Below are 21,688 nucleotides of genomic sequence, written 5' to 3'. Positions count from 1 at the left end.
AGCCGTTAGATCTCCGGGAACTCATATCACCATAGAATCTACGGTGCGGGAGCACCTCATATTCTCATGTGCAAGAAAACATTAGGTGCTCTCGCAGCTTGGATGCTACGGTGATACGAGCTTCGAGGTCATTCGATCTGAGATCCATTGGCATCTGAGCAGTCTTTGTGCTTGTAAGAAGTGGCCGAACTCTTTGGGGGCTTTTCTGCAAAAAAAACATTCGAACCACCGAGGAGTTGTTGGATCACAAATCCAATGGCTCCGAAGAGCTTGTATCACCAAAGCATCTAAGGTGTGGTAGCACATGATATTCTTACATACAGGAGAATATGAGGTCCTCCTTCATCTTAGATGCTACGGTGATATGAGCTTCGAGGTCGTTTTTGTACAAATTGTGTGCAATTCTCAAACTCATTATGGTTTCCTGTAAAAATATTAAGACATCATGTGAGCTAATATATCTCAGATCTACAAGCTCCAAGCAACTCCTATCAGCATATAACATCTAAGGTGTGGGGGCACATGATATTCTCCCGGGGAGGAGGGGGGTGCACAACCAATCGGTGTTTGGGAGGGTGGGGACAAATATAATGTTCAAATAATACAATCTAAACAATCCTAAATAGAGCTTCACAATTTTATCTAAGGTCGAGGGGTTAACCCCCGACAATCTACATAGCTCCGCCTAAACACAACATTTGCATGTATGTAGTACTAGACTTAATATTCATGTTTCAGTTTCCTATTCATTTTAAATATTGAATTGAGGACCATGCATGTCTTACATTTTACTCCCTTCGTTCCTAAATATTAGTCTTTTTTAGAGATTTCAAATGGACTGCCACATACGGATGTATATAGACATATTTTAGAGTGTAGATTCACTCATTTTGCTCTGTATGTAGTCACTTGTTGAAATCTCTAAAAGACAAATATTTAGGAATAGAAGGAGTATTTTTGAATTCGTGTCATACATGCATGGTTTGGAAAAATAGATGCGCTATACTTACTGGATTGTTGTTGTATTCGCGTGTGTGTGTGTGGTCATATGCTTGATACATACAAAGTTTTCTCACCACCATACCATTCATCTTTTAAATTTGAATTTGCAATGAAAAACTTACTAGGGATACCATGAAATGTGAAATCCACGTTGAGATCACTATATCACAAACTCACTCTAATTCAAGAACTCGTCATATATCAATTACCATGTTGAGATTACTATTTGCAAGGAAAATACGGGCATTGTAATACACATAGATTCATTCGGCAATTTAAAAGATTCCTTTCGTATTCTCGAATGGTAGGTCCCAACGACGTACCAGCCAGACCCTGGCTCGTGTTGATCCTAAAAAAAGGGCTCGTGTCCTTCTGGTGGTGTGCGTGGTACGCACGTTAGCCAACCCCAACCAGTCGAGCCTTCGCGTTTCGAGTCGAAATATCTGGCGGCCAGAATTCCGGCCCTAGGAAATTCCCCCATGTCCCCGGTCCATAATGACTACCGATAAACAATGGAGGGATGCTTAGTAACTAGACAACGTTACCTACTGTGCCGAGCACGGTTCAATTCCCTCGGTCGCCGCTACCTAAGGTCACCCATCAACTCCATTGCCTAGTACTAATAGGAGTACTACACCAGGATGAGCAAAGAATTAAGCCCGTTTGTTCATGCCTAGTACTTGTGTTAATATATCAGGCAATGCACTGGTACAGAGGGATTATCCTTTTACTCTGCATATATAACTTGTCTGAAGTCTAACTAAGAAAAATGTTGACCAAATCCTTTCTCAAGAAATACAACATGAAAGATGTATCGCTTGAAAATTTATTGCATGATGCAGGTTATGATATTGTTTTGAATCCTGGATTTTAAATTTCAGAAAATCCAGAAGTGACTGGAAATTCATGAAGCTGAGCATGGTCTCATGATATGGCACAAATATTCCTACGTAATTTTTTTCTTCAACTTGAGGCAAGATGCTTATGAGAAGTTGCACAAATGAATAGCCAAGGTATTTTGGAACAAAGACCTGTCACGTTCAGGTGAACACTTTCACTATTCAAACAATGGGCATTTACGTGTTGCCACGACTCCCGCTTCTCATCGGCAGGTGTCGTCCGAGCAAGCGTGTGAGTTGACGGGAGGCGTGCGAGCAGACCGCTGCACCGGCTGACCAGGAGGCGTGCGAGCAGACCGCTGCGCAGGCTCACCGGGAGGCGAGCCGTTTGACCAGACTCCGCCGCCCACCTTCGTCCCAACTGCCCCCACTTTTAATGGCGCCGACGCTGTAGTTTAAAATCAACCCTGCACTACCTGGTATCGCTACAATCTTCTCTCTTCCTCTCCGATTCTCCTATCGTCCAACTCCAACCAGCTTGACCTAACCGTACGCCATGCCGCATCATGATGGTCTGCCCTTAGTCTTCCAATTTCCGGAGGAAGACACGCAGCCGGAGTCTCAAGAACATAAGGTGCTTTGGGATGAGCTTGAACCGGCCTTACGGGAAGACGCCGCGCCTGTCCTCGCCCCCGTTCCGGCTCCCGTCGTCCCGACTGCGCCAGCGCCCATCCCCGTGGCATTGATGGGCTGGGAGCCGCACATTATCGCCGGGCTTGATGCCACGGGGTTCCACGAGGTCCCCGCCGACTTTCACGTGCTCGTGCACCTGCCAACACATGCGCCTGCGCGTGCACTTATGCGTGCGCCGGTGCCGGTGCCTGTGCACCTGCCAACGCATGCGCATGCGCGTGCACTGACGTGCATGCCCATGCCGGTGCCCGTGCACACGAATGTCTCCGCCGCGCCGTTGCCAGCGCCTGTCCCCGCGTGGGTGCCAGTGCCCCCCTCAGTGGCATGGATGGGCGTCGTCGACCGCTTCCTTGCACCAACACCTGTTGCCTCCTCCCGCGAGTTGACTCGCTCCTGGAGACCGAAGTCCAGAATATTGTGGCATTCCTTGAAGCTAGGGACGATGTCCGGGAGTACGCCAACAATGGCGCAAGACGCCACCGTCACCGTTGTCGTCGCTGTCGCCGTTGGTCAGTGGCCCGATGACACACAAAGCACGATAGAGGAGCCACTTCCCACTGCAAGACGCCCCACCGTCGCTGCGTAATCTAAATTTCTCATAAAAAACGTTCGGATTGCCATGCTTAAAATCCGAACGTCTATCATTTCCATTTATTTTAGATCGATCGTCGTATGAATGTAAAGTTGGAGTCAGACTGAATGAAATCTATGGTTTGATCGATGAATGTTCTGCTAGAGCCGTATCAAATTAAATATAAAACGTCATCAAGCCACATGTATTCCTTCTCATCCAACGACCTAGACGGCTTCAATATCGAGCGCTCAACACATTTAGTGTGCAGTTAATTTCATGCCAAAAATAGTGCTAATCACATAATAACATGCAAATAATATCCTACTTAATATCTGCATGCACTTAATATACTTCCAAATTAACGTGCATTGCACGTACACATTGACTAGTACTACTAGTACGTGAAACTGGTGCCGTAACTTGTGAACGCGTCTAGATATGGTCAATGGCAACATCGCCCGCGACTTCTTCGTGTTTGCCTGTGCGTCTAAACATAGAAGGGGAGGAGAGAGAGAGAGCAGACATGGAACCCACCAGTAAGTGAAGGCGAATAGTACGTGCTAACGAGCCGGTCCCACTAATGTACTAAAAATAATATTACATGTTATCCATTAAATAGGTTGTGGTAATATAAAAACATTATATGAACAAAGGGGGGTACAACAAACATTACTGTACTACGTATGTTGCCTGTTGACGTGTGGCTTGAAGGCCCTGGTCACATGTTCGATCCTCGTCCTTTTTAATTTTTAATTTATATATGGGTCCAAATTTGTTTCATGACAGGTGGGCCCCTCGGTGTGTAGTTTGTAGCATTTTAATTTGTGGGTCGAAATTTGTTCCATTACAGGTGGACTATTGGTGTGTAGTTTTTGTAGCTTATTTGTAGTAATTAAAGAGAAAAACAGAGCTTTTTGCAAAAATACCATGGTGCGACATTCAAGGCGAGAAAGGACGTGCGAGAGAGCGATGACCGAGCTAGAGGGAAATCAATTGGGGGAGGTGCGGGGGTTGCAATGGTGTTTGGAGTAGTTGTGGGCCGAATGCTACGAAAATATAATCTAAACGCACCGAAATAAATGCCTACACAAATTAATCCAAGGTTGGAGTCCCCCTCGCAATGTAAATAGCTCCGGCTTTGTGAGGGATGGAGAGGTAGCTTCAATGTGTGGAAGATACGGCATGAGAAAGCGAGGTCAATCGAGACACAGATAGATAGAGAGACAAAGTGAGTGTGGTCCGACATTCATTGAAAAGATATATATGCTCTGGAGAGATATTGTCCAATTGAGCTTTTGGGAAGGGTGAGGGCTGTAAGATAGAGCTTGAGAGATGATCCAGTCATAGACATGTAGATATATTTTGTGCGTGGGAGGAAGCAAGGTCAATCGATTACATATATAAAGGGAGAGAGATTGGGCGAGTGTGGGTCGTCGTGCGATCGAAAGAGTAAGACGGGTTGGAGAGAGTGACCTAGATAGACAATGTGCGTGAGCGAGTATACAATATGAATATGTCGAATTGGGCTCAAACCTGGAGATATATCGTTTGTGTCCGAGAAAGAGAGAGGTCAATCGAGACATAAAGAGAGAGAGAGAGACTGAGAGAGCGTGGCCCGCCATGAGGTCGAAAGAGTGGGGGCGGCTTGGATGGACTGACCTAGATAGACAATCTGCGTGAGAGAGTATAGTGTGTTGATCGAGGCCCGAACAGGGAGATATATCATTTGTGTGTGAAAGAAAACAAGGTTAATCGAGACTCAGATAAAGAGAGTGAGATTGAGCGAGTGTGGCCCGCCGTGCGGAAGAAAGAGTGAGACAGTCTCGAGGGAGTGACCTAGATAGACAACGTGCGTGCGTGCGCACGAGAGGTTGGGGGCTAGACAGGCAATGCATGTATCTAGCGAGATAGGGTGGGAGGGAGAGAGAGAGAGAGAGAGAGAGCTCGGGATAGGGTGCAATGGAGGGTGTGTGAGGTAGATACATTGGGTAACAGTGGAAAAAGGGGGTTGTGTAGTTGAGAGAGTTAGAGATCGAATCATGGAGAGAAAGAATGAATGTGTATCGGAAACCGATAGCTTCCTAAGGTTGTTAGGAGAGGAATATTGACCGATACAGGAAGTATGTAGCGTGTGTGCCGAGGGGGGGGCTAAAAACAACATTTGAATGTAGATAGTACGAGACTTAATATTGATGTTTCAATTTAGTGTACATTGTAAGATTTGAACTGAGAACCATGCATATGGGTAATTATTTCGAATTCTTGCCATACTATGTTTGGAAAAGTTGACATTGACTCGATTGTTGTGCTATTTTGTAGGTCATATGTTTGAATCCATCCAAAGTTTTCTCACTACCATGGTGGTCATCATATACATATGAATTTGTATTAAAAAAGTAGCATGGATACCGTGAAATGCGAAATCCACGTTAGAATTGGAGATCGCTCTGTGACACACACTCTAATTCAAATAACTCATTAATTAATTTATAGTATGTCGTTTCGAATGACTAATTATTTGTAAGGAAAACACACGCATGGTAATACATACCGATTCATTTGCAAATGAAAGAAGATTCGTTTGCATTCCCAAATGGAGGCGCACCAGGCAGACCAGGGTCGTGTCATGGTGGTCACATGTGTCGTACGTACGCTAGCACCCAGCCACCCCCCCCCCCGCCCCCACCCCCATAAAAAGGAACGGCGACAAAATAAGTTCGCACTTCCATGTTTCGGATTGAAATATCTGGCGGCCCCAATTCCAGCCCTGCAAAATCTCCCATCTCCACCGTCCCCTTGCTCGCCCAGATTGCTCAAATCCCTAATTCGCCGCCAACCCAAGCAAAGTTCGAATCGCCCCTCATCTCATCTCTTTCGCCACCTCTATGCAAGACGACGATGACGAAGACGACGGTCGCGCTTCACCACCGCACCAGAGCTACCTCATCTACACCCTCATCCACCGCACCGGGTGGTCCACCGACAACGTCGGCCGCCGTAACCGACGTGCCTCACAGACACCGACTTCACTACATCAGGTGGACTTCACCTACGCCGTCTCCAACCTCATCGGGGCTACTTCACCAAGCACATCGTCGCACCTCCGCCCCCCGAGGCTGTTGGGGGTTCACCAACGGTCTCGTCCACCGCATCGTAGCACTTCGCTGCCACTCAAGATCTGCATCCGTGCATGGCCAGCCAACGCCAACGCATCACCCTCAATGGCTCTGAAGTGACCCGCACTCTAGCTAGGCGAGCATGCCCAAACGCTGGTCCGAACTAGGTATCCACATATCACTCCCTTGTGCACTGTTCCGATGATGTTTGGATATCCTTTTCACTGCTCTCTTAGCTTACACGCCTATGCAACTCTAACTTTAACTCTTATTTCTTCTGGAGATATCATCTGAAACAAGCAAAACCATTTTTTAGCGAAGCATGACGGCGCTACGGGATCTGGTACACATCCTGCACACCCGTATAACCTTGTAAGTATCTGTCCTCTGGTACAACAACAAGGTCGATTCCTCTTATTTGACCAACCATTCGTCGTGTCAAAAATGTAGAGGGGGATGCAAGGAGCACAAGGCCTGCACATCCAAGTAAGTGGTAACATGGACTTGCACATGGAACATCCCAAGCGCAAGCAGAGCTGCAGTGAGCCTGTACAATGAGCTAGCGTAAGTCCCTGCATTTCATTTAATTCGTACTGGCCTGCGTGTATGATTTGTGTGTAGTGGCGGATCCACGAATTCAAGTTACCGGGGGCAAAAATTAAACTTAAAAAATACGAGGGCAATTGCACTCCGGAAATCAACATAACTTGAGAAATGTGAAGCTACATGCACTTTGAAATCCAGCTAATGATCCAAAGTAGTTCAGATTATAAAACGCTAAATGATGTAAGCACCAAAAAACACAAAATGCAACATGGTTGTGACAGCCTAATTTTCGGCCCTTTCTTTTTCTTTTGTTTTTCTAAGGTTTGTTCTTTTTCCGTGGCTTTGTGGTCTGGAAACTGAAGAAGATGCCCTCTTCTTTGTTTCCAGAGTGGCTTGTCATTCCCAAATCCTTCCCTAGACCCTGTCATTTTCATCCTAGCCCAAATCCCAATATACTTTTCATTGGGAATATTCCTTTTTTATTAAAGGAATAACTCAAATCGCCCTAGGTTGTGAAGCAACCTTTTTTTCCATCACTCCTAAAATTCCTAAATAATTCTCATAAATTGTTTGGGTCATATATTTCTCAAATATGGCAAAATATTTCATTTGTCATGTTTATCATCATGCTCAAATAATTCATTTCCTATTCTGCCCTAAATGGCACATTGTGAAGCAAGTGCTATTTTCCTTTTCCCATTGACCTCAAACTCCTTGGACACCTTTTCCTGTCCATATCATTGCCACATGCCCAAATGAAACTTTGTGAAGGAGGTGCAAGCTAGGCATATCCAAATAAGTTTCCATTTTGCATTATCCCTCATATCATCATATCATATCCCTCCACCAAAGTAGAGCTCATGTCATGCCTCCATGTGAGCTCATCTTCCATTCTTTGAGTCTGTCCAAAATTTCAGTTTGTGAAGCAAGTATATTTTATCTTGCTCCATTATGGATGCCAATTTTTCTATGCCTTCTATTATCCATATCACCTACCTCCACCCACTTTGGGCATGGTTCATGAAGGCATTATTCCTCTAGAATTTTTGCAAGTTTCTGTCCAGAGGAGATGTTTGTGAAGCAAGTACCAGTTTGGCTTAGCCAATTGGTATGAGACTTTTTGAGAATCTTCATAGGACCAAATGACTCTGCCTTGCCCGATTTGAGCTCAATTTGACACTCCATGTGAGTGCACCTTCCTGATCAAGTTTCTGGACCAGATTATGCAGTTGCAAAGCAAGTGCATTAAATCTTGGTCCATTTCCTGCCAAACTCCCTAGTATGGTAGTCCTTCCTAACCTAAATCTACCAAACAACTCATTTGCCTCAAATCATACCTCGGTTGAGTACTGTTTCACGGCCAAGTTTACTGCAGTAAACTTCAGAGGTTGCTTACCGTTTAACCAGAGCCCTTTTAACCGAACTACCACCTGAGTTGCAACCACCCCAGGAAGGACAAACCCCCAGACATCGTTTGGCCGCCCGTGTGCCACTGTGTGCACCAGTGCGCGCGGTGACCACCTCTCTGGCATGCCATGGACGCGAGCTGGATGGTTTCTTGCTCGGGCCCCTCCCCGTCTCGTCGGCTTCGCGCGCGTGAGCATGTCTAGAAGATAGCCCTCGTCGTCACCCACTCTCTTGACCCTTCTCCCCCTCCGTCCGCTTGCTCACCGACGCTCGCCGCCGCGTGACCACGCGCGAACAGTGGCCATTTAGCTCTGTTCGTCGCCTTCTTCTTCCTCACCGTGCTCCGTGGGCTCGCTCTGCCCCGTGGGCTCCTCCCTGTGTCTCCCCATCGCTTTCCCCCGAGCTCGAGTGCTTGCACACGCGTCCACGGTGCCGGCCACGCGTCCGCGGCGACGCCAGCGCGACACTACCTCGCCCCGGCTATATATAGGCCTCCCCGACCCCGTCTCTCCTCACCACCCGCCTCGCCTCGCTCCTCTAGTCCTCCCTAGTGCCTTGCCCGAGCTCGAGCCGCTCTCCTCGACCCCCATCGCCACCATGGCTTCCGTGGTCTTCCTCCTAAATTAGCTCGAGTCCGAGCCCCCCTCTCCCTCTTTCAACTTCTAGTAGACAGCCCGGAGCATCCCGAACCTCCCCACATCTTCTCCTCCTCCTCGGGTGGCCTGGGTGCCAAGTCCATCATCGCCCGTAGCCACCGTCCGCCGTCCTCGAAACTTCCCTCGCCTTGGTGCTCCTCGGTGGCCGTGCCCTACGCCATCGGATGCGCCGCTTCTTCCCGAGCACGCCGGTGTGCCGAGCTACGCGGGACATGGCCGGAGTCGCCGGGACTAGCCGTCGAGGCGGCCGGCCTCGTCTGTGCCTCTCTCGAGCGCGGGAGGAAGAAGAAGGAACGAGGTAGCAGAGAGAGTCAACGGCGGGCCCCACCAGTAAGTGACCCAGGAGCCCGGCCCCGCCGCTGATGACGTGGATAAGTGGAAGCGCCCCGGGTGAGTGCGTTTTCATTTAACCGAAGGCGTACTCCCATTTGTACGCTTTCATTTGCTCGAAACCGTACTTCTTTCCTTCATCAGCCCGGAATACGTTTTCTAACTCAGAAAGCGTATTTTCTAAAATCCGTTTCTGTCTTATCCACTCAGGGACCTGTTTGCTGAAGAAATATTCACACATGGGTCCTTCTTCTTCTACACCTTATAACTCCGCAACCGTAACTCCGATTGAGGTGAAACCAGCACTCACTTCTTCGTCTCGTCGAGCCCGTTCTGTTGGTATCATTTTCATCATGTTTTGACATTCCGAAAATGACCTTTTTGACATTCCGGCAAATCTTTCTGCGGCTTCACCGCACTTCTCCCCGATGCCTTCTTCATCCCCAGGCAAGCCACAATACCCACTTGCATGATAGTCATGCAGTAGCCATGGTTTTCAACTTGAATATTTATTAAATGATTGCTTGTTTAAAATATGGTTATCATCGTTTCGGTAATGCTTCTGGGTTAGTATTTACATGTTTGCTATGTTGTTATGCACCTGGTTATCATGCCCTGATAGTTGCTAGTATTCCTTTCGTATGCTTATGCTTGCTAGTAGTACATGTTGATGTTGGTGATGGTCTTCGGTGCATGACTGCCGTCTGTCCCGAGTACCGTTGTTATGCATATTCCATTGCATCCTGTTGGTTAAATGATTGCATAGTAGCATGGTTGATATGTCTTGCATGATATTTATTGTTGATGCTAGTGGTCATGCTAGGTTTCTGTGAGTAGTGTTGTACTTGTGATATTCATGCTCGTCATTATACTATGCTCAGATGGATATGATTCATTGTTGATATGGTGGATAGTTATGTTGTACCCTCATGATTACGTTGATATCATGTTCATGCATTGTAATTGCATCATGTTATTTTATCATGGCTCAGCATATTGCATTCAAGTTTAACCGGACTAAAGTGAACTTGAACAACTGTTGGCTGAGTCATGGTGCCACCAAATCGAGCTGACCAGTGCAACCACACTTGCCTTATGGGGGGGTCCTAACTGGGTCTATTGTCGTGCCTCTCACCAGTGCCTCCAACTAGGAAAGGTTATGGGCGTGCGTACCCTGGCCCGGTTAGCAGACATAACCTTGTGTGCCGGTAGTTGGATGATAAGCGCTTTTGTCCCTGTTTGGGACGGACCACGACGGTGGTCGTTGTGTCTTTGGTAGACACGGGGCCACCCAGGACTAGCCCAATGGGGAGTGAGTCGGAGTGGTCGGGAGAGCTTTGTGAAGGATGTGCAAGCTAGGCATATCCAAATAAGTTTACATTTTGCATTATCCCTCATATCATCATATCATAGCCCTCCACCAAAGTAGAGCTCATGTCATGCCTCCATGTGAGCTCATATTCCATTCTTTTATTCTTACCAAAATTTCAGTTTGTGAAGCAAGTATATTTTATCTTGCTCCATTATGGATGCCAATTTTTCTATGCCTTCTATTATCCATATCACCTACCTCCACCCATTTTGGGCATGGTTCATCAAGCCATTATTCCTCAAGAATTTTTGCAAGTTTCTGTCCAGAGGAGATGTTTGTGAAGCAAGTACCAGTTTGGCTTGGCCAATTGGTATGAGACTTTTTGAGAATATTCATAGGACCAAATGACTCTGCCTTGCCCAATTTGAGCTCAATTTGACACTCCATGTGAGTGTACCTTCTTGCTCAAGTTTCTGGATCAGATTATGCAGTTGCAAAGCAAGTGCATTAAATCTTTGTCCATTTCCTGCCAAACTCCCCAGTATGGTAGTCCTTCCTAACCTAAATCTACCACACAACTCGTTTGCCTCTAATCTTACCTCGGCTGAGTACTGTTTCACGGCCAAGTATACTGCAGTAAACTTCAGAGGTTGCTTACCATTTAACCAGAGCACTTTTAACCGAACTACCACCTTAGTTGCAACCTCCCCAGGAAGGACAAACCCCCAGACATCGTTTGGCCGCCCGTGTGCCACTGTGTGCACCAGTGCGCGCGGTGACCACCTCTCTGGCATGCCATGGACGCGAGCTGGATGGTTTCTTGCTCGGGCCCCTCCCCGTCTCGTCGGCTTCGCGCGCGTGAGCATGTCTAGAAGATAGCCCTCGTCGTCACCCACTCTCTTGACCCTTCTCCCCCTCCGTCCGCTTGCTCACCGACGCTCGCCGCCGCGTGACCACGCGCGAACAGTGGCCATTTAGCTCTGTTCGTCGCCTTCTTCTTCCTCACCGTGCTCCGTGGGCTCGCTCTGCCCCGTGGGCTCCTCCCTGTGTCTCCCCATCGCTTTCCCCCGAGCTCGAGTGCTTGCACACGCGTCCACGGTGCCGGCCACGCGTCCGCGGCGACGCCAGCGCGACACTACCTCGCCCCGGCTATATATAGGCCTCCCCGACCCCGTCTCTCCTCACCACCCGCCTCGCCTCGCTCCTCTAGTCCTCCCTAGTGCCTTGCCCGAGCTCGAGCCGCTCTCCTCGACCCCCATCGCCACCATGGCTTCGGTGGTCTTCCTCCTAAATTAGCTCGAGTCCGAGCCCCCCTCTCCCTCTTTCAACTTCTAGTAGACAGCCCGGAGCATCCCGAACCTCCCCACATCTTCTCCTCCTCCTCGGGTGGCCTGGGTGCCAAGTCCATCATCGCCCGTAGCCACCGTCCGCCGTCCTCGAAACTTCCCTCGCCTTGGTGCTCCTCGGTGGCCGTGCCCTACGCCATCGGATGCGCCGCTTCTTCCCGAGCACGTCGGTGTGCCGAGCTACGCGGGACATGGCCGGAGTCGCCGGGACTAGCCGTCGAGGCGGCCGGCCTCGTCTGTGCCTCTCTCGAGCGCGGGAGGAAGAAGAAGGAACGAGGTAGCAGAGAGAGTCAACGGCGGGCCCCACCAGTAAGTGACCCAGGAGCCCGGCCCCGCCGCTGATGACGTGGATAAGTGGAAGCGCCCCGGGTGAGTGCGTTTTCATTTAACCGAAGGCGTACTCCCATTTGTACGCTTTCATTTGCTCGAAACCGTACTTCTTTCCTTCATCAGCCCGGAATACGTTTTCTAACTCAGAAAGCGTATTTTCTAAAATCCGTTTCTGTCTTATCCACTCAGGGACCTGTTTGCTGAAGAAATATTCACACATGGGTCCTTCTTCTTCTACACCTTATAACTCCGCAACCGTAACTCCGATTGAGGTGAAACCAGCACTCACTTCTTCGTCTCGTCGAGCCCGTTCTGTTGGTATCATTTTCATCATGTTTTGACATTCCGAAAATGACCTTTTTGACATTCCGGCAAATCTTTCTGCGGCTTCACCGCACTTCTCCCCGATGCCTTCTTCATCCCCAGGCAAGCCACAATACCCACTTGCATGATAGTCATGCAGTAGCCATGGTTTTCAACTTGAATATTTATTAAATAATTGCTTGTTTAAAATATGGTTATCATCGTTTCGGTAATGCTTCTGGGTTAGTATTTACATGTTTGCTATGTTGTTATGCACCTGGTTATCATGCCCTGATAGTTGCTAGTATTCCTTTCGTATGCTTATGCTTGCTAGTAGTACATGTTGATGTTGGTGATGGTCTTCGGTGCATGACTGCCGTCTGTCCCGAGTACCGTTGTTATGCATATTCCATTGCATCCTGTTGGTTAAATGATTGCATAGTAGCATGGTTGATATGTCTTGCATGATATTTATTGTTGATGCTAGTGGTCATGCTAGGTTTCTGTGAGTAGTGTTGTACTTGTGATATTCATGCTCGTCATTATACTATGCTCAGATGGATATGATTCATTGTTGATATGGTGGATAGTTATGTTGTACCCTCATGATTACGTTGATATCATGTTCATGCATTGTAATTGCATCATGTTATTTTATCATGGCTCAGCATATTGCATTCAAGTTTAACCGGACTAAAGTGAACTTGAACAACTGTTGGCTGAGTCATGGTGCCACCAAATCGAGCTGACCAGTGCAACCACACTTGCCTTATGGGGGGGTCCTAACTGGGTCTATTGTCGTGCCTCTCACCAGTGCCTCCAACTAGGAAAGGTTATGGGCGTGCGTACCCTGGCCCGGTTAGCAGACATAACCTTGTGTGCCGGTAGTTGGATGATAAGCGCTTTTGTCCCTGTTTGGGACGGACCACGACGGTGGTCGTTGTGTCTTTGGTAGACACGGGGCCACCCAGGACTAGCCCAATGGGGAGTGAGTCGGAGTGGTCGGGAGAGCTTTGTGAAGGATGTGCAAGCTAGGCATATCCAAATAAGTTTACATTTTGCATTATCCCTCATATCATCATATCATAGCCCTCCACCAAAGTAGAGCTCATGTCATGCCTCCATGTGAGCTCATATTCCATTCTTTTATTCTTACCAAAATTTCAGTTTGTGAAGCAAGTATATTTTATCTTGCTCCATTATGGATGCCAATTTTTCTATGCCTTCTATTATCCATATCACCTACCTCCACCCATTTTGGGCATGGTTCATCAAGCCATTATTCCTCAAGAATTTTTGCAAGTTTCTGTCCAGAGGAGATGTTTGTGAAGCAAGTACCAGTTTGGCTTGGCCAATTGGTATGAGACTTTTTGAGAATATTCATAGGACCAAATGACTCTGCCTTGCCCAATTTGAGCTCAATTTGACACTCCATGTGAGTGTACCTTCTTGCTCAAGTTTCTGGATCAGATTATGCAGTTGCAAAGCAAGTGCATTAAATCTTTGTCCATTTCCTGCCAAACTCCCCAGTATGGTAGTCCTTCCTAACCTAAATCTACCACACAACTCGTTTGCCTCTAATCTTACCTCGGCTGAGTACTGTTTCACGGCCAAGTATACTGCAGTAAACTTCAGAGGTTGCTTACCATTTAACCAGAGCACTTTTAACCGAACTACCACCTTAGTTGCAACCTCCCCAGGAAGGACAAACCCCCAGACATCGTTTGGCCGCCCGTGTGCCACTGTGTGCACCAGTGCGCGCGGTGACCACCTCTCTGGCATGCCATGGACGCGAGCTGGATGGTTTCTTGCTCGGGCCCCTCCCCGTCTCGTCGGCTTCGCGCGCGTGAGCATGTCTAGAAGATAGCCCTCGTCGTCACCCACTCTCTTGACCCTTCTCCCCCTCCGTCCGCTTGCTCACCGACGCTCGCCGCCGCGTGACCACGCGCGAACAGTGGCCATTTAGCTCTGTTCGTCGCCTTCTTCTTCCTCACCGTGCTCCGTGGGCTCGCTCTGCCCCGTGGGCTCCTCCCTGTGTCTCCCCATCGCTTTCCCCCGAGCTCGAGTGCTTGCACACGCGTCCACGGTGCCGGCCACGCGTCCGCGGCGACGCCAGCGCGACACTACCTCGCCCCGGCTATATATAGGCCTCCCCGACCCCGTCTCTCCTCACCACCCGCCTCGCCTCGCTCCTCTAGTCCTCCCTAGTGCCTTGCCCGAGCTCGAGCCGCTCTCCTCGACCCCCATCGCCACCATGGCTTCCGTGGTCTTCCTCCTAAATTAGCTCGAGTCCGAGCCCCCCTCTCCCTCTTTCAACTTCTAGTAGACAGCCCGGAGCATCCCGAACCTCCCCACATCTTCTCCTCCTCCTCGGGTGGCCTGGGTGCCAAGTCCATCATCGCCCGTAGCCACCGTCCGCCGTCCTCGAAACTTCCCTCGCCTTGGTGCTCCTCGGTGGCCGTGCCCTACGCCATCGGATGCGCCGCTTCTTCCCGAGCACGCCGGTGTGCCGAGCTACGCGGGACATGGCCGGAGTCGCCGGGACTAGCCGTCGAGGCGGCCGGCCTCGTCTGTGCCTCTCTCGAGCGCGGGAGGAAGAAGAAGGAACGAGGTAGCAGAGAGAGTCAACGGCGGGCCCCACCAGTAAGTGACCCAGGAGCCCGGCCCCGCCGCTGATGACGTGGATAAGTGGAAGCGCCCCGGGTGAGTGCGTTTTCATTTAACCGAAGGCGTACTCCCATTTGTACGCTTTCATTTGCTCGAAACCGTACTTCTTTCCTTCATCAGCCCGGAATATGTTTTCTAACTCAGAAAGCGTATTTTCTAAAATCCGTTTCTGTCTTATCCACTCAGGGACCTGTTTGCTGAAGAAATATTCACACATGGGTCCTTCTTCTTCTACACCTTATAACTCCGCAACCGTAACTCCGATTGAGGTGAAACCAGCACTCACTTCTTCGTCTCGTCGAGCCCGTTCTGTTGGTATCATTTTCATCATGTTTTGACATTCCGAAAATGACCTTTTTGACATTCCGGCAAATCTTTCTGCGGCTTCACCGCACTTCTCCCCGATGCCTTCTTCATCCCCAGGCAAGCCACAATACCCACTTGCATGATAGTCATGCAGTAGCCATGGTTTTCAACTTGAATATTTATTAAATGATTGCTTGTTTAAAATATGGTTATCATCGTTTCGGTAATGCTTCTGGGTTAGTATTTACATGTTTGCTATGTTGTTATGCACCTGGTTATCATGCCCTGATAGTTGCTAGTATTCCTTTCGTATGCTTATGCTTGCTAGTAGTACATGTTGATGTTGGTGATGGTCTTCGGTGCATGACTGCCGTCTGTCCCGAGTACCGTTGTTATGCATATTCCATTGCATCCTGTTGGTTAAATGATTGCATAGTAGCATGGTTGATATGTCTTGCATGATATTTATTGTTGATGCTAGTGGTCATGCTAGGTTTCTGTGAGTAGTGTTGTACTTGTGATATTCATGCTCGTCATTATACTATGCTCAGATGGATATGATTCATTGTTGATATGGTGGATAGTTATGTTGTACCCTCATGATTACGTTGATATCATGTTCATGCATTGTAATTGCATCATGTTATTTTATCATGGCTCAGCATATTGCATTCAAGTTTAACCGGACTAAAGTGAACTTGAACAACTGTTGGCTGAGTCATGGTGCCACCAAATCGAGCTGACCAGTGCAACCACACTTGCCTTATGGGGGGGTCCTAACTGGGTCTATTGTCGTGCCTCTCACCAGTGCCTCCAACTAGGAAAGGTTATGGGCGTGCGTACCCTGGCCCGGTTAGCAGACATAACCTTGTGTGCCGGTAGTTGGATGATAAGCGCTTTTGTCCCTGTTTGGGACGGACCACGACGGTGGTCGTTGTGTCTTTGGTAGACACGGGGCCACCCAGGACTAGCCCAATGGGGAGTGAGTCGGAGTGGTCGGGAGAGCTTTGTGAAGGATGTGCAAGCTAGGCATATCCAAATAAGTTTACATTTTGCATTATCCCTCATATCATCATATCATAGCCCTCCACCAAAGTAGAGCTCATGTCATGCCTCCATGTGAGCTCATATTCCATTCTTTTATTCTTACCAAAATTTCAGTTTGTGAAGCAAGTATATTTTATCTTGCTCCATTATGGATGCCAATTTTTCTATGCCTTCTATTATCCATATCACCTACCTCCACCCATTTTGGGCATGGTTCATCAAGCCATTATTCCTCAAGAATTTTTGCAAGTTTCTGTCCAGAGGAGATGTTTGTGAAGCAAGTACCAGTTTGGCTTGGCCAATTGGTATGAGACTTTTTGAGAATATTCATAGGACCAAATGACTCTGCCTTGCCCAATTTGAGCTCAATTTGACACTCCATGTGAGTGTACCTTCTTGCTCAAGTTTCTGGATCAGATTATGCAGTTGCAAAGCAAGTGCATTAAATCTTTGTCCATTTCCTGCCAAACTCCCCAGTATGGTAGTCCTTCCTAACCTAAATCTACCACACAACTCGTTTGCCTCTAATCTTACCTCGGCTGAGTACTGTTTCACGGCCAAGTATACTGCAGTAAACTTCGGAGGTTGCTTACCATTTAACCAGAGCACTTTTAACCGAACTACCACCTTAGTTGCAACCTCCCCAGGAAGGACAAACCCCCAGACATCGTTTGGCCGGCCATGTGCCACTGTGTGCACCAATGCGCGCGGTGACCACCTTTCTGGCATGCCATGGACGCGAGCTGGATGGTTTCTTGCTCGGGCCCCTCCCCCTCTCGTCGGCTTCGCGCGCGTGAGCGTGTCCAGAAGATAGCCCTCGTCGTCGCCCACTCTCTTGACCCTTCTCCCCCTCCGTCCGCTTGCTCACCGACACTCGCCGCCGCGTGACCACGGGTGAACAGTGGCCATTTGGCTCTGTTCGTCGTCGTCTTCTTCCTCCCCGTGCTCCGTGGGCTCCCTCTGCCCCATGGGCTCCTCCCTGTGTCTCCCCGTCGCTTTCCCCCGAGCACGAGTGCACGCACACGCGTCCGCGGTGCCGGCCACGCGTCCGCGGCGACGCCAGCGCGACACTCCCTCTCCCTCGCCCTGGCTATATATAGGCCTCCCCGACCCCGTCTCTCCTCACCACCAGCCTCGCCTCGCTCCTCTAGTCCTCCCTAGTGCCTTGCCCGAGCTCGAGCCGCTCTCCTCGACCCCCATCGCCACCATGGCTGTTACAGTCTTCCTCCTAAATTAGCTCGAGTCCGAGCCCCCCTCTCCCTCTTTCCACTTCCAGTAGACAGCCCGGAGCATCCCGAACCTCCCCACATCTTCTCCTCCTCCTCGGGTGGCCTGGGTGCCAAGTCCATCATCGCCCGTAGCCACCGTCCGCCGTCCTCGAAACTGCCCTCGCCTCGGTGCACCTCGGTGGCCGTGCCCTAAGCCATCAAATGCGCCGCTTCTTCCCGAGCACGCCGGTGTGCCGAGCTCCGCGGGAGATGGCCGGAGTCGCCGGGACTCGCCGTCAAGGCGGCCGGCCTCGTCTTTGCCTCTCTCGAGCGCGGGTGGAAGAAGAAGGAACGAGGCAGGAGAGAGAATCAACAGCGGGCCCCACCTCTAAGTGACCCAGGAGCCCGGCCCCGCCGCTGATGACGTGGATAAGTGGAAGCGCCCCGGGTGAGTGCGTTTTCATTTAACCGAAGGCCTACTCCCATTTGTACACTTTCATTTGCTCGAAAGCATACTTCTTTCCTTCATCAGCCCGGAATACGTTTTCTAACTCAGAAAGCGTATTTTCTGAAATCCGTTTCTGTCTTATCCACTCAGGGACCTGTTTGCTGAAGAAATATTCACAGATGGGTCCTTCTTCTTCTACACCTCATAACTCCGCAACCGTAACTCCGATTGAGGTGAAACCAGCGCTCACTTCTTCGTCTCGTCGAGCCCGTTCCGTTGGTATCATTTTCATCATGTTTAGACATTCTGAAAATGACCTTTTTGCCCTTGCACGCAAACAGCCCCTCTAAGAGAGAACTGTTTCCGGCAAATCATTCCGCGGCTTCACCGCACTTCTCCCCGGTGCCTTCTTCATCCCCAGGCAAGACATAATACCCACTTGCATGATAGTAATGCAGTAGCCATGGTTTTCAACTTGAATATTTATTAAATGATTGCTTGTTTAAAATATGGTTATCGTCGTTTCGGTAATGCTTCTGGGTTAGTATTTACATGTTTGCTATGTTGTTATGCACCTGGTTATCATGCCCTGATAGTTGCTAGTATTCCTTTCATATGCTTATGCTTGCTAGTAGTACATGTTGATGTTGGTGATGGTCTTCGGTGCATGACTGCCGTCTATCTCGAGTACCGTTGTTATGCATGTTCCATTGCATCCCGTTGGTTAAATGATTGCATAGTAGCATGGTTGATATGTCTTGCATGATATTTATTGTTGATGCTAGTGGTCATGCTAGGTTTCTGTGAGTAGTGTTGTACTTGTGATATTCATGCTCGTCATTATACTATGCTCAGATGGATATGATTCATTGTTGATATGGTGATATGGTGGATAGTTATGTTGTACCCTCATGATTACGTTGATATCATGTTCATGCGTTGTAATTGCATCATGTTATTTTATCATGGCTTAGCATATTGCATTCAAGTTTAACCGGACTAAAGTGAACTTGAACAACTGTTGGCTGAGTCATGGTGCCACCAAATCGAGCTGACCAGTGCAACCACACTTGCCTTATGGGGGGGTCCTAACTGGGTCTATTGTCGTGCCTCTCACCGGTGCCTCCAACTAGGGAAGGTTGTGGGCGTGCGTACCCTGGCCCGATAAGCAGACATAACCTTGTGTGCCCGTAGTTGGATGATAAGCGCTTTTTTCCCTGTTTGGGACGGACCACGACGGTGGTCGTTGTGTCTTTGGTAGACACGGGGCCACCCAGGACTAGCCCAATGGGGAGTGAGTCGGAGTGGACGGGAGAGTGTCATGGAAGTAGATCAGTTTTGTCGGAACGCCGTTGGTCCACCCGAATGGGAGTGCGAGGCCATGGGTTCTGTGGTGTGGGTACAGTGTACTAACCTCTGCAGAGTGTATATTAAATCTATCGATAGCCGCGCCCGCGGATAAGGGCCCAGTTCGTAGTCGGTCACACTATGGGTCAACAGTAATAATAATAATGTGCTTGATAACAACCTCGGTTCGATGATGAGATTAGTTGGTTGTGATCGCCGGAAACATCACCGTTTGAGACCAAGTGCTGGTCATGGTTGTGCTCGCCGGAGTGATCACCGTGGTATCGAGGATACCGAGTTGTTGGATATTCGTGATGTTGTGCGAGAATCATGGGTAAAGATCAAGCTCCTTGTGGTCATTTAATGATTACTACGGTATTGTTTATACCAAGCTTGATTTGATCCTGAGATGATCGTGTGATGTCCGAGGTTGGTAAGTGATGCATGTGATGGTATTCCGAGCAGAATAAATGGTGCATGTAGTGTCATCATGTTGCATGCTAGTATCATCAGATTTATATGTTCATGCCATGATCATATTGTTCTAGCGATATTATGTTCATGTTATGTTATCCTGATGATCTCATGATAATTCCTGCTTAACCTATAATTGCCATGCTGTTGTTTGTCTTGAATGCTTCTGGTTATTGTGAGCTTGCAAGTACATTCAATGTACTGACCTGGCGTGTCATGCCAGTTTGCAGGTCGTGGCTAGATTGCTTGCTTGTTTGGTGTTGTTCCTGTGTTCGCGAGCTAGGATAAGCGTTCCAGCCAGAGTCCCTGCGGAGTGGAGTTCACCATCGTTGTCGTTGTTCCGCTGCTAGAGTTATTCTGCTGCTTCGAGTTGTTCTGTTGATTGCATAGAGCAACTGAGGATGGCTTGGTGTCGCTGTGCTGATGTTATTCATTGTAATATCGGAGACCCTGTATTCATACTCGTGTAATAATAGAAAGCTGGTTTGTTCTATGCTAAGCAGTGCCGTATTCCAGAAGACTTCTCCTCGATCTCTGGGCTGGAATACGGGGCGTTCTAGTTTCTCTGAGCCGGGGTGCCACAATGGTGTACAAGGACTACTAACATGGTCTGTACCTGCTTGAATTACTCGTTCTCTGACTGAAAATATAGAAGTCTAATTGCACCTATAAACAGTGCGCAAACTGCATATCAATATATCTATCCTGCACAAGTATGCCAATAGTTTCAAACAACAGATTAGAAAAGTATTTATGCTACATTGTCATGATACGGGGACTTTCTGGTAGATGGCCTCAACGTTTCCTCAAGCCATGAAAATGTACTATAATTTGTTTGTCATCAATGCCTACAAATCTCTATGTCTCTCTCAACATAGCAGATCATCATTAGACACTAAATCCTTCAATGGGAGCTTGCAAAATGCTTGCATTAGATCCCTCATTAGACACTATATGTTCATCACCAGGAGCATGTAAAATGTTTGCATCGAATCCTTCATTAGCAGTCTGTTCATTAGACACTTCAGGCTCAAGAACAACATGAGCTTGTATGTTTGCACCAGAAACTTGATTAGATACATCAGGTTCAGTCAGTTCAGTATTGATTGGGTGAGTTATAAAATAAGCAGAAATTGGTTTCATTTTCTCATAGATTCCCTACATACAAGCAGTTTTACAACACTGTCAGGTTTAACTATTGGCTAGAAATTGAACAATTGAATTGGATATAATCAGGGATGTTATGTAAATGCTCGTTGCACATGCTGCTCTTGCAAGCTGCGACTGTCTGTTTGCACAAGCTCGATGCGATGCCCGTGCTACCGCCGCTGCCTCCCAAGCAGGCTACACCCAGGGTTGGATCTTCATCTTCTTGTCCTTCATTCCCTTGAAGCCCGGCGACCGCCCTCCAACAAGGGCGCGAGGAAGTGCTGTGTCAGCCTGTCCAGCAGCGGCTTGGTTAGGAGCGAACCAGACTGGAGGCTCGAGCGAACGAATTGGGATTTTTCCTACTGTCGGTCGATATGGGAGGCGCTTGTTTGGGCCGCGAGCCTGCTATAGGGCCTGCCTTGCACTTATGTTATTGGCCCATCTAAATTGAAACATTTTTCTTCAATTTTTACATTGCCTGCTCATGCGTTGGGACGAACAAACTAGCTTGGGCCAACATGGATGACTCAAACTAGGTGCACACTTTCCAGCCACCAGAGGCGGCCGCCCATACCAGCCCCTACGATG

The 21,688-nt window shown here is 48.5% G+C and overlaps 1 long non-coding RNA gene across 1 annotated transcript; it reads left to right on the top strand.

Annotated features, from left to right (window-relative positions):
- Positions 1-17,614: 17,614 nt before the first annotated feature.
- On the top strand, positions 17,615-20,444 carry LOC141020994 (uncharacterized). Its single transcript, XR_012180989.1, has 2 exons — positions 17,615-18,130; positions 20,175-20,444. It is a non-coding gene; the product is annotated as an uncharacterized lncRNA (long non-coding RNA).
- The last annotated feature ends 1,244 nt before the right edge of the window (positions 20,445-21,688 follow it).

Source organism: Aegilops tauschii, chromosome 3 (genome assembly GCF_002575655.3).
Source record: "Aegilops tauschii subsp. strangulata cultivar AL8/78 chromosome 3, Aet v6.0, whole genome shotgun sequence".
Classification (NCBI taxonomy): domain Eukaryota; kingdom Viridiplantae; phylum Streptophyta; class Magnoliopsida; order Poales; family Poaceae; genus Aegilops; species Aegilops tauschii.
This window is presented reverse-complemented; position numbering and strand designations above follow the sequence as displayed.